Source organism: Lepidothrix coronata, unplaced genomic scaffold (genome assembly GCF_001604755.1).
Source record: "Lepidothrix coronata isolate B3197 unplaced genomic scaffold, Lepidothrix_coronata-1.0 Scaffold121, whole genome shotgun sequence".
Lineage (NCBI taxonomy): Eukaryota > Metazoa > Chordata > Aves > Passeriformes > Pipridae > Lepidothrix > Lepidothrix coronata.
Genome location: NW_016690301.1, coordinates 2,706,647 through 2,720,067, shown reverse-complemented (window position 1 = coordinate 2,720,067; position 13,421 = coordinate 2,706,647). Strand labels below are relative to the sequence as shown.

At 42.0% G+C, this 13,421-nt stretch overlaps 1 protein-coding gene across 1 annotated transcript in view; it reads right to left on the bottom strand.

The window, feature by feature from the left end:
• CUNH5orf58 (chromosome unknown C5orf58 homolog) overlaps positions 1–11,785 on the bottom strand; it is a 57,279-nt gene extending 45,494 nt beyond the window's left edge. Inside the window, exon 1 of the mRNA XM_017825647.1 lies at positions 11,689–11,785. The gene's annotated coding sequence lies outside the window, so the exon portion shown is untranslated. The remainder of the gene's footprint in view (positions 1–11,688) is intronic.
• Positions 11,786–13,421: the final 1,636 nt, after the last annotated feature.

Sequence of the window (13,421 nt, the reverse complement as noted above, 5' to 3'; positions counted from 1 at the left end):
TGCAAAGAAAGCTCTGTTCATGGATTGATTTTAAAGGAAATAGCCTGGAGGTTGCTCTAATCCTGCCAGGGGGATTCAGTACAAGAAGTCTCAGATTCCCACTGCTGGATAGGCAGCAGTGAGACAGAGGGTGCAGCAGGTGGGGTCAGTGGGAGACAAAGTGTCCAGAGGATGGATGGGGCAGGTCCTCAGCTGCTCTAAATCGAGGGGCTCCAGTGCTTTACCTGCAGTCTGATCCCCTGGTTACACCCTGTATGTTCATGGCAGAGGGAGATCTGACAGCCCATCTCCCCAGCATTTCACTGCTTCATCCTGCTGCTTTTCCCAGAAAGCTTTTACCACTTCTTATACGAAATCCTGGAGTGTATCTGCATCTCTGAGGTGTCTCATTTTCCATAATGCTCGTAGCTAACTGAAATATTAAATATATAAAGTGCCAGCCTCTTATTATTTAAAGCCTAAATTAGGATAATTACCATAATTAAGACAAATGCTTTTTTCACTCTATTATGTCTTAGCTTCTCCTGAAGGCAGATTCATTATCTGCAGGCCAGCTTTTATCTTAACAGTGAAAGCATTATTGAAATTGGTACCATTAAAGTTCATCGAGACATGAGCATCACCACTTACCTGAATATTACTGATTTCTCCACTGATTGTCTGGGTGAACAGATTTGGGCCTCATTAGAAAGATCAAGTATTAATTAAAAAGAAAAGGTGAGACAGCTCAGCCCACAGTGGGTGACACAGTAAAGCCATTCCAGCAGCACAAGCAGAATTTTAATTCCTGCTGTATTAAGTGAATATATATCTATTTAAATGCATGTTTCTTTGGTGGTTGCTTTTAGTTTTTGGTTGGAGGAGAGCAAAATTCTATGATTCTATGGAAATTGTACAGGAAACATTAAAAGAAAATTACAGAAATCATTAACACAGATTGAAAATGGTGAAAGCCATGAAGTCAAATCTCACTATGTTTCCAGTTTGGAATTTACTTATAAAAAAGAGGAACAAAAGACCATGCATAGACATTCTTTAACTAGCCAACTGGGATACTAATATGAGATTTGCAGCACGAGTTTCCTCACTGACAGTATTCAAGCCCACCTTGAGATGCACTGAGACTTGGCCTTGATGGCCACGGGTATGGGGGTACTTTGCTCATGTCTCTCAGCTTCCAAGATAAACAGAATTAATTCAAAGCATGAAGTTCTGATGGGCTGCCCTCTGAAGCAGAATAACCACAAGGACACACTGCATATCACCACTGGAGCTGCAGCACAAACCTCTACACCCAGAGCCACGTCTGGGGCTCACTTTGGAGTTACCAGCTCCCTGGAATGCCTGCAGCCATCAGGGCACAAGATTTCAGCCTTCTGAGAAAATAAAGTCCAGTTCAACTCTTCTTTTCAGTTGGTAGCTCATATCACAGTGTGCACTCATAAAAGCAGTGCTATTTTATTAAAATATAATGTCAAATTTATGGGAGCAGCAATATAAACTTTATTGCACGTTTTATTGTTACCTAGCATTCCTTGCAATAAGGGCATCTCAGTCCCTCTTGTGCTTCTGGAAAGGATTGCTTTCCTGTAAGATCAGCCTGGCAATGAGCACACCTCAGGATGCCATTTTCCTTAATATAAGAAAGTCCTTTTTATGTTCCACTACGTGTTTTCTTCTTCATAAAAAGCCCAAGGGCCTGCTCAGAGGCCCAGGCAATGCACTGCAGGGAAAAAAGGGAGGTGTGGGGCAGAACATACCAGAGGATAGGGTGGAGTCACTGCATTGCCCCTGTCCCCACACACTTCCAAGACTTCCAGGTTCCCAGAGCACACATTTCTTGTGAACAATTCCCCATTCTTACCACCACTAAACCTTTTGAGTCTTCTCTGGCAAACCTGAGCCTTGGCCATCAGATACTCAGAGAGGATCAACTCTGGCACCAAAACTGGCCTTCAGACTTTCAAAAAATTTCACCACCAGGCTAAAATTCAGGGTCTTTATTTGCTGCATTTTGCTGCAAGCTGAAAACCCAGACTCCACTCTTGCTGGCTGCCCACAGTCACAGTGGCTGCCCCCTGTCAAATCTGTCCTTACAAATTAGTTCTTATCAGAAGTCAGAAAGTTCAAGTGGGGTCTCTGTGATCTGGATATCTGGTTTCCATTTTTAGGAGTAAAAGCCATTAAAGTATCCTACCCTTATTTTCTTTTCCTCTTTGGTGAGTTTGTGGTATGCCAGGAATGCCAGCTGTTCATTTAATACCACTCATTACTGTATCCAGACCATATTTCTTTCACCTACCACGTGACTGAAAAGCTCTCTGGAAGCTGATAGTGCAGAGCAGAACCTTTCCCTGGCAAATGGTGCTGTGCACAGAAGTGTTGGTTTTCTGCTACAAATGATCAATCTTTGTGGCAGTCACTTTGTTGGTTCACCCAGAATTATGGTTCACAGATTGTTCATTTCTGGGGACTGAAAGAGTTTTTTAAGCAATATAAAGATTCTCAACTGTCCAAGGTAATTTCCCTGTCCTGGCTGCTGGAGTAGCCAAAGCCCTATCACCTTTTCTAGAAGATCAGGAATGAGCATCTTTAATAAAACTCACTATACATGCAAAGCTGGGTTTGGCAGAGTTTATCATAAATTACCTTAAATCTCTCTTACATTTGTGTAAGAGTCCTTTACCCCAGCAGACAATTATTTGACTGTTCCTTTTCCACTGTGGACAACCAAAACACCAGCTCTCATGATTCCACTACTTATCCCAACAGGGTCTACTCAGCACAGCTGTTCAAACATTTGTTAAATCACTGCCCAGCAAATAACAATCTGGTGCAGAATGCCTGTTCCTCATTTCCACTTAACCATAGCAATACTTGACATGCACTAAAAAAACATATGCTGCATTCACAAAAAAACCCCATTTCATCTTAATCAACAGCAGCCTGCAAGTCTCAGAGGATACTGGGAAGTTCCATAGGTAAGCAGTGTCTTAAAGGCTGTGAAAGATGAATAGATTCATTCATCCTGAAACCTAATTCCTAAGAATGTGCATGCAGAAGTTCAAACAATCTGATTTTATACTTTGGTGCCCAAAGGCTGGGCCTGATTCTGAATCTATTAATTTATTTTCTATGTATTGTAGCAGAATCCACTATCCTTTAAAAATACATGGGATCTGTTGGGATGGACACTCAGCAAACAGAAAGAAGAATGCCCAGCACTAACACATTAATGTGAGCAAACAGAGGCATGAAGTGACTCGCTGAAAGAAAATCAACTACGGAGCCAGGGAGAAAAATTCAAGTTTTCTGAATTAATGTGCAAGCCCCTGGACCCTTCTGGTTCCCAGACATGTCCTAATCCCCTACAAAATCTTATTACTGCACCCTTAAAGTTTAGACAAGCGAATGAAAAGTTTGTCCTGATTACTGAGCTGTGAGTAAAGAAATACTTCCTTCCCTGCTTCTCTCCCTTTCCTACAGGGGTCTTAGCAAGAACTTTATGAATTAAGCAAGAAAAGAGACCACTTAACTTCCTGATGCCTATTTCTCTGCTCCTGCTCCAGGACTGCAGAGCCACACTATACCTCCTGGAATTTGCCAGGAGTGATGTAATGAGCAGCCAAGCCCACCCGGAGCTGAGGCTGCAAACACACAGGGAGCCTTCAAACAGTTTTAGACGAGCTGCTACCTGGCAAAATATCAGGGCCCTGTTGCAATTCTGCACACAGGTGAAAGCTGGAGAATCCACACAGCTTGTTCCCTCACAAAGATGTGCTCAGTCTCATGGATAAGGAAGTGGTGCAGCCTGCTAGTGATCCAAGGAAAAATGTGGGTGCCTTCAGCAGGCAGCACAGGACTGTAGCTCCCTTCTCAGGACTGCTCTGACTGCACACTCCATGTCTTTGGAGAGTCCATCCCTGCTTGTTTCCCTCTTTAGAGAATTCCATCTTCTCCTTATAACCTTACTATCAGCTGAAACTTCCAAATCTTTCCACCTTTCTGTCTCCCTCTCTGAGAAAAGCACAAGGCACTGTGTTCATATTTTTTGACACTGGACAAGGCTGCATTTGCTACTTGCACCAAATGTATTTGTTTTCCTCAGTGGATCTCTCAGCTACCAGGGCTTGCAACCGTCAAACAGCACCTCTCACTTAGGCAGGAATAAAATAATAAGCACCACTTCTAAAACAGGAAACTTATTTCCCATAACTCACCTAAGCCCTTTCCTCTCAAAAAGTCTGTAACTCTCATGGCAGTCAGTTGTTTTACTTTAATGTGATGCATAGTGACATAAAACATGTCATATTAGGATTGGTGTAGACACAATAGTGTGTTCTTTGTGTTTTACTTGTTCTCACATGACATAGAAACCAAAATATAAATGTTATGTTTTCTTTTTTTATCAAGCATTTGCAAAAAAAAAAGCATACATCTTTCAAGAGAGCTTTTCTCCACTGTAGTGTTCTGAACCATAGGATCTGTCTTATTTGTTCAGGACATGCTACTGAACACAGGGGGATCCCTCTTTTAAGTGAGGCTGTTTCATGGTGAAAGGGTTGGAGCAAAAAGCCTCTTGGGGTATCATAAAATGTATTAAAATTAATATATTACAACCTAAAAAAGCTATGCCCAGTGTTTAACACTGAGTTGCATATTTATTAATAAAGGTTGCTCTTCTATTAGATAAGACACTAATAAAGGAGATTTTACAGCTTGTTCTCTTTCAAAACCTCACACAGAATGGACAGTTGGAAAACTAGGCCTCACTGGACTGTGAGATTACCCTGCAAAAATAATCAGGGGGATAACTTTGGCTTGAAAGGCCAAACCCCACTCCAAGGAGATGGAACAAAAATGTTCATTAGGAACTTCTGGGTCTTACCCTCCTGAGGCACCAGGCAAGAACTGGAAAGGGATTGGAGGGAGATTCCATTTGATCAGAATGAAGATTTAGGATTAATTTTGACCTTTGCTGCTAAATCTCAGGAAAATGTTAAATGATGTATAATGCCCTGTCCTGCATCGAGAGAGGCCCATTATTGATCCCTGGGGGTTTAGGATGCAATCATCAAGCTCTCTGTTTCAATGCTAAAATCAGATATTAAGAGTCTAGGGAAAAAGAAAGTTTAAGATCTTCAAGTAAAGGACTATGTTGAATCCTAATGGACTATTAATGCACCAGTCCAAATGCAAAAATCACATGTGAGAGGAGAGTTTTCAGCAGTTTAATCAGGATTATGAATCCCAGTGAAGGAAAAAATAGTTTAAGTGCTACTGGACAGATGAATGATAGCAAACCATACCTGTATGAAAGTTCAATTTCTCGATGTTTAAGAGCTCTTTCATCTTGCTAATTGGGAACTCTAGCTCTCAAAATCTGCAAGAAAAGTAAATTACAAGAGAAGAATCCAGAAAGACTTCAGTCAGGCAAGCTAAGGAAGCCCAGGAATCCAGCCTAGCTGTTATGTAAACTTGGGTTCAACTTGGCTTCTGCAGCTTTAAATAGAATCTATAAACTAACAAACCCCCTAAAATCCAAAGGAGCTCAAATTATGTTTTTTAAATCAGCATTTACTCTGTGCTCACTCTCTGGCTGCTTCACCACACCCACCTTCACCGGGGAAGTGCTGATGTCATGGGTGCTTTAAAGCCTTTCTCATAAAAAGATAACTTCTGTAAAATCTCTGTGGTTGAACCATGTTCCAAGACAGAAGGCAAAAGTCTAAAGCAAAGCATCAGCCCTCCTAAGCCAAGCACAGTTCTCTCAGGTGTCTGTGCTGTGTTTACAGCCAGGCTCTGGGGAAGGTTTGAGCAAAGCTCTCTGGTACTTCCAGAAGGAAAGCACTTGTGCCCATCCTGCATCCTCCAGCCACAACCAGGGAGCCAAATGTCACAGGAATTCCTTTGGGTTCCTTTATTTAGTCGAATTAGATATGGCTGTGGTGGCTTTTCCCATCATAATTTCCACCTGGAGCTGAAGTATTCAGCATTCCCTGGACAGTGCTCCTTCAGCTTGGACATAAGTTACTGATTTTGCAGAATTTCTGATGAAAGCACAGTATTCCTAAAGCATAAGTTCCTGAAAATAGATATCACAACTGTTGTACACAACCCCTGAAATCATACATGAGACACTGTAAACAGGGCTTTGAAACACAGTCATTCCTGAGAGATGGACACCACAAGGAAGTAGAATTCCTGGGTCAATGAGAGTTTTTTGGGAAGTAGATCTGCTACACCAGGAGCTCTGCCCAGAGCAAAACACCTCAGAGACGTGGAGGTGGTGAAGACATCACTGAACAGTCAGTGTGTCACCAACGGGAAGATTTCCCAAACAGGCTTGAGGGAATAACCCGGTGAAAGCCTGGACGGCCCGGGTTTGTTTTGTGCTCTGAAAGAGCTGATTTTCAGGTAACAACAAGAGTATTTCACAGTGCTGAAAGAGGGCCGTGCCAATCAAATAATTGCTCCATTGTTCTGCTGATGCTTTCCAGTCCCTCTCCAGCACCTGCAGGTCCAGTCTGACAGTCCTTCATTGAAACGAGAGCACTTGGCCAGAGCACTTTGCTGTTTGGGGTTTTTTTGTTTGGTTTGTTGGTTCTTTTCCCCCTGTACTGGTTCTACCGAGGAGTGCTAAGGGTCCCTTCTCTTGAGGAGCACTGTAGAATATCTGTTTATGAGAGTGGAGCCTGATATCAAAGAAAGGTTTAATCTTTTAACTGGAAACATTTTTTTAAGTAGCAGTGAATGTACGAATTTATTCTGTTCAGAACTCGGAGTATCTTTACTCCAAAAGTATGTTTCAGATTTTGTCTACAGCCATTTAGACTATTTCAATAGGTTATGTACTATTTTATTTTTCAGTTAAAGTCCCCAAAAAAGGATTTAGAATGTATTCTCTTTTCGCCCGTTGCTATGGATTTTAAGTGCTTAATGTATTGAAAATCCCACTTTGGCAAATTAGTTCCAGCTTTAGTTCAGAAAATGAAGAATGCAGCCACAGCACAGGACTAGCTTGATTTAGGCATAAGGAATAAAGCAGGATTTATTTAGCTATGAGCATAAAAGAATAGTCTTTTTAATGAAATAATTGGGTTTGTACCTGCAGCTAATGTTCCTGTGACAATCCTAATTAACCCTCTGTTGAGTTTTAATAATTTGGTAATTTCAAAATGCTTCTGGAAGTGCAAGTATGCGAGGAAATAGGGGAGATGAGCTTCACACTAGGAGGGCAGACTGTTTATTAGATTTAAATGTGCAGGTGGGAAGATATAAACAAGCCAAACAAGGCTTTAGATACAGATACTTGTTGCTGTGTTTTTCCTTTTGAAATTTCCTTTCTGTTTATGCTACTTTCCCTCAGAGGAAGTCACAGCATTTTTCAAGTATCAAAATTAATTTTAAAATTCTGTTTCTAGGACTGGATTCCCGCATGAACACATTCCAGAGACCTCCAACACAGTTGCTAGAAATAGCACTGCAGAGGCAAAAATGTAACTGTGTAGAATTGGTGTTTTTGAGCATTTAGGATGTTCCCTCTCACTGGAATTTACTGTGACTAAATTCTTTTGAACTGTTTCAAAATTATAAACCTAGGAACATAATATTTATCTGTGAAAATAAAAGAAGATTAGACATGGCCCCTTTTAAGAGCAGAGTGCCATCCATGACCTCTTGCAGCTTTTTATAGAGCTATTTATTCAGTTTACAGTGTGTGTTTTGAGTGTATACACAGCATAAGAATTAGATCTCTTGCGTGATACAACTTTGTTCTGAGGACTAAGGGAATGTGATACTGGAAGTTCTCTATGAACTGTCTGAAAAGGTTTTCTCTAAAAGTTTTTTTTGGGGGGGAACTAAACAGAAAAATGGGTAAATGCAGTTGGGGTGTCAGCAAAGACCAAGTCTATATGGCCTTTTATATTTCAAAATCTCTATTTATCTAGAAGCTTTATTTCTCAGCCTCTAGTTTGCATGTCTTTGACAACCCTCATTCACAGCATATGCAAATACTGAATGTGTTACTGTTAGAAGTAACATGAGATGATTTATTATTCATTTAATCAGATGAATCTGTTAATTCCAGATGCCAGTAGTTTTGAATTCTATCAATATTTGCATTACCAGTAACTGGGAGTCAGCTGAGCACGGAGTTAGTTTAGATTTATGGAGGGCTATTAGAGGGGGTTTAGTATTTTGCATATTTAATGTGGGCTCCTTTAGGATATCTAAGGACACTACTGAATTTCTGCTTTTCCCTTGATCACTTCTGGCCACTGCTGGAGGCAGGACACTGAGCTGGATGTGCCACCAGCCTGACTCCATGTAGCTTATCACATATTCTACATGTATTTCATGTATAAAGAGCAGACAAGGTGTTTACACCTTGCATTACCAGGACTCTGCTTCACACTGAATATCCTCCATTCTCCAAACCAGGACTGTAGTTACACAAGAATTGTTAAGCAGCTAAATTGGTTGAAAGTATGGGCTGAATCACTGCTGCATCTCCAAGCACAGCACTTTTATGTTGGCTTAGAAGCATCTTCTACTTATTTTTTCTGAACTTCTACTCATTTTTTGATAAATTCACAGAAGCACGAAGCAGTTGTGGCCAAGCCAGTGCCATAACAAGCATTCCCAGAGCAGCAGGAGTGAGCCCAAGGAGCTGCAGAGCTGTGACCGAGCTCAGAGTGATGCTGGTGGCAGCACAGCCCCAACCTGGGATCAGCTACAGCCCTGAATGCCCCACTGCATTCCCATAAACACTCTTTGTGCTCTTCCCATTAACAGCACATTTTCAAGTTGAAAACCATGAACATACATCCTTGGAACATTCAATTTGGGGAATTGGGAAAGTGTGTTCGTCTCCTCTGGCTCCTTTTTTCCTCTATGTTCTTCCTTAATAAGGCCTCAGCATTTCACAGCCACTGAAGAATCCAAGGAATGCCATTAACCAAGATACCACCCTGCTAATTAAAACTAAATACTTGTTCTGAAAGAATTCCATAGGAAATCTCAAGTCTTACACACAGAAACTCCTTTTAAAGCCAAAATATTAAAGCTTTGTGCTCTCCAGGTGATGTCTCAACCTTTTTTTTTTTTTTGCCTTTGCACTCTTTCCCAATAATTATTCCATCACAATCATAAGACTGTATCATTATTCTTTTAGTGCTTATAAACCCCAGTTTTCAAGTTTTAGTCTCAAGAGCTTGTTCTCTGCTTGCTGGGCTGCTTTTTTAGAGTGTGGCTGTACCTGCCTTTATCACAGGGGAGAGAAAAGAAGAAGGGGAAGAAGGGAAGAAGGGACTAAAGGGTGTGGTGGATGAAATAAATTGCTGGAATTTATGTTCACTTGGGACAAGGAAAGATATGTTAGTGGCAGAAAAAGGAGGAAAAACCTTTAAGACTAGACCCCAAACACTTAATCTAATTGAAATGTACATATTTTCTATAATTTTACATTTTTCTGAACAGACAGATAAAAACTGCAGCTCAGGTTTGTTCTCTGTGAGTTGTCACACATAAAGACTTCTTCATGAAGAAATCTGTTTAGAACCCCAGGAGTGGCAGGAAATCAAAAAGGCCTTTTGGCTACCAGCAGTGAAAATACTGCTACATTCACCCTGAGAAACAAAGGTAGGCCCAACATCTACACGTAAATATTTCAGGAACCCTGCAGATCTAAGCCATTGTTAATGTTAGAAGGAAAAACTTATTACATATGTCATAAAACTCCACTTCCCCCAATACAAAAGACCCAAACAGCTCAGAAGTGTCATGTCACTTCCAATGAACATGCACATTCCACTTTCCCTCATATCCTCACCCCAATGAGATTAAACTATTACCATCATTAACCACTTCATGAAATACTGCACTTGTATCCTACAGTCCTATGTTGAGACTTGTATTATTGCTTATAAACACAACACACAAATTTTATGGCTACCTGAATATAAATATATTTCTCTGAAAAGGAAAATAAATTGGTAAATACAGTCATATTTGATTTCTCCAGTCCTGTGGATTGCCACAGAAGGTCCAGTTCTCAAAGGCTTCTCCAAACTTGTTTAACTTTAAGACTTTACAGAAGGAGTTTGTGAAATAACTAAGCCTGCAGCTCAGAAACAGCATCTCATTTCACAAATGTTTGAAATGCTCTCATTTAACAATTTTTGAAATGAAATAGTGCAGGCTTTCAGGTCTGCAACATCTTGTCCTAATTTGCAATGCAAAGTTTTACAAAAAGCTTAATGGAATTAAAGCCTTTTTTTTTTTTTTTAATCCAGAGAATCATCCTTGGAGGCTCTCAGAGACTGGCCCTGACATCAAAAAAGGAGGTTGAAACACTTAATTTATGTTAAATACCACATGTCAGGGCAGTTTAAGACAGAGGAAACCTGCTGCTCATCACCACAGTAGAAAATGGTTTGCAGCACTGCCCTTACAGAGGCACTGGCACCATCCTTCCTGTGTAACAAATCGCTTTACATTGTGGGAACACGGCTTTTCAGAAGATGTGCATTCGTTTTTTTGCATCAAAATGAGAAATGTCTAGAGTACTGTTACGCCTTTTTAGTAGATATATGAAGATTTAATCATACAGCTGAGATAATGACTTCTTTGCTTGCTAGTGATTAATGTTGAAACAGCAAAAGAGAGAGAAGTATGGCTTAAGATTCTTTTTTCCTGTATTGTCAAATACAGAACTCTGCTGATATGTTACCTCAGTGACACTACTGCAAAATACAAGCAATTTTTGTTGTTCTTGTTGGTTGTTTGGTTTTTTTGGGGGAGGGCTTTTTGTTTTGTTTCGGTTTTGTTTGTTTGGGTGGGGGTTTTTGTGTGTGTATGGGGTGTTATTTGTTTGGTTTGGGTCACCAAGTTTTCAAAATATCTGGCTTGTGCAGACTGAGAGCACTGAGATTCCTATACAACAAGGGTTAGGATTTATATATATATATATATATGTGTGTGTGTGTGTATGTATGTATATACATAGGCACTGAGATTCCACATATAACAAGGGTTTGGATTATGAATTTCAGTTTAATTTCTGGTTTCTCAGCTTCGAGAGCTGTCTGTGCTATGAAGCTATTTGGTACCATCACAAGATTTTCAATCCAAATTCAAACCTGGAGCTCTGAAAAGCAGAGCTACGCACTTTTGTTTAAGAAGAATGTAAAATTCTGCGCCTGAAAAGCATCGCTCGACTCCCCCTAAACTCCCCCAGAGCAAAGCCCCCCGCTTTCGCTCGCTCCTGCTCTATAAAAGTGAACGGTGAATAATTCAAACGTTTCATTAATTTTGTAGGAACGGGATAATGTTAAACTGGTACAAGTCCACAGCCCGAAGCGCCTGGTGCGTGGGTGCACCACTGAAGGCTCGGCTGAGGCTGGGATTCACCTCGGGGGAGCTTCCCGATCCCAACGGAGGGTTTGGGAGGGGAGCGAGGACAGGGGAGGGAGCCTCCCACACCTGCCAGGGAATACCCGCACTGGAAGGCAGAGGCAGCTCGGGGGTGCCCAGAACAATCTGCCCAGCGCTGTGCCAGCGGCACGAGCATCTTTGTCCTTTCCCCCCTGCGGGAACCGCCGCGTTCGACAACCGGGCCATGGGCTGGGGCACGGGGGGGTGTGAGCAGCGGGACCCCGGCGAGGGGCAGGGCTGGCTCTGTACCTCGGCACACGCAGGGACTGCCTTCGCTCCTGCTTCCTAACGGGGAACGGGCGGCTCTGGGGGTCCCGGGCGGCTCTGGGGGTCCCGGGCGGCTCCTCAGCCCGCGGGCAGGGACGGGCCGGGAAGGCGGGAAGCGCTGAGGGGGAAGCGCTGAGGGAGAAGCGCTGAGGGGGAAGCGCTGAGGGGGAAGCGCTGAGGGCACGGCCGGGCCGATGGCGGCTCTGGGGGCACCGCCGGCCCCTCAACCTCGGTGTCCCCGCTGGTCCCTCAACCTCGGTGTCCCCGCTGGTGTCACCCCTCCTGCGGCTGCAGGAGCCGCCAGTGCCGGCCCTGGGCGGGGGACACACACCAGGGAACGTCCCCGGCTCAGGGACTGACAGGCACCGCCGGCTCTTGGCCTGACTTTGCTCTGAAACTGCAGCGGCCGAGATACCAGAACGCTCCTGCAAATCTGTTCTAGGTGTTGGCTACTCTTGTTGTGTTATGTATGTATACATACACATACACACACACACACACACATATATGTATATATATCAATGTCAGCTCTTGATCTGATTTTGTTTTGAACTTACAGTGGCAGAGATACCAGAACCTTCCTGAAAATCTATTCTAGATTTTGGCTACTGTTGTTAATCTCTCTCTCTGTGTGTATCTATATATATGTGCGTGTGTGTTTGTATGTATACACACACACACATACATATACATATCTATCTATCTATCTCAGGTCTCGGTCTGATTTTGCTTTAAAATTACAGTGACAGAAATACCAGAACCTTCCCGCAAATCTGTTCTGTTTGCTACTCTTATTACTTACATATAAAAATAAATAAATAAATCTATATTTATACGTATATCTATATATATACACACATATACATATATATATATATATATGAGAGGAGACACAGATGACTTATTTTGAGAGTTCAGCCTCTGAAGAACAGCGCCTGAAGACTGTGTTTCAGGTGAGACCTTACCTGTGTGCCCTCATTTCCACCTCCAAACTTGCAAGGTTTGAAGTCTGTCCCCACAGCCCCTGCGATCCCACAGCCCTCTCTGGGCACTCACTGCTGTGCTGTTGTGGTGCCCTGCCAAGCAGAGGGCAGTTAGACTGGTTTGGCATGACTTTTTATCTTGACAAATTCAGGTTAGCTGTGACTTACACCTTAAAGTTCCTTGTCATAACCTACAATGACGTGTGTCAGGGTTTTTATAAATTTACTGATTCATCTTAGTACAACCTAAGCAGCTCTTTGATAGTTTCTCATATTTGATCTTCATATTTTCTACTGAGAAAAAAAATTACCAAGCTTTTGATCACAAAACATAACCAAAGACCAGATTGGTAGGCTTTGAACAAGAGAACTTCTTTCAGGGAGATCAATGTCTTTCTACTGCCATTGACACAGTTGTCCCATTCATAAACACACACTCTTCCCTTTCATAAACACACATTTGCCCAATTCATAAACACACACTTGTCCAATTCATAAACACACACTTGTCCATTTCATAAATACACATTTGCCCAATTCATAAATAAACACCCGCCAATTCTGTTACATCCTATTCTTCAGCACAACTTCAGCAGCTGTAAGGCCACTTTGCTGTAGTAGAAATACTGACTGGACAACAAACTGATTAAAAATGTATATAGGGATCTTACGGAAAACAGGTTTTCCAGGGAGGATGCCATGAAGGACAGCAAGAGTGATCTAGGCCATAAG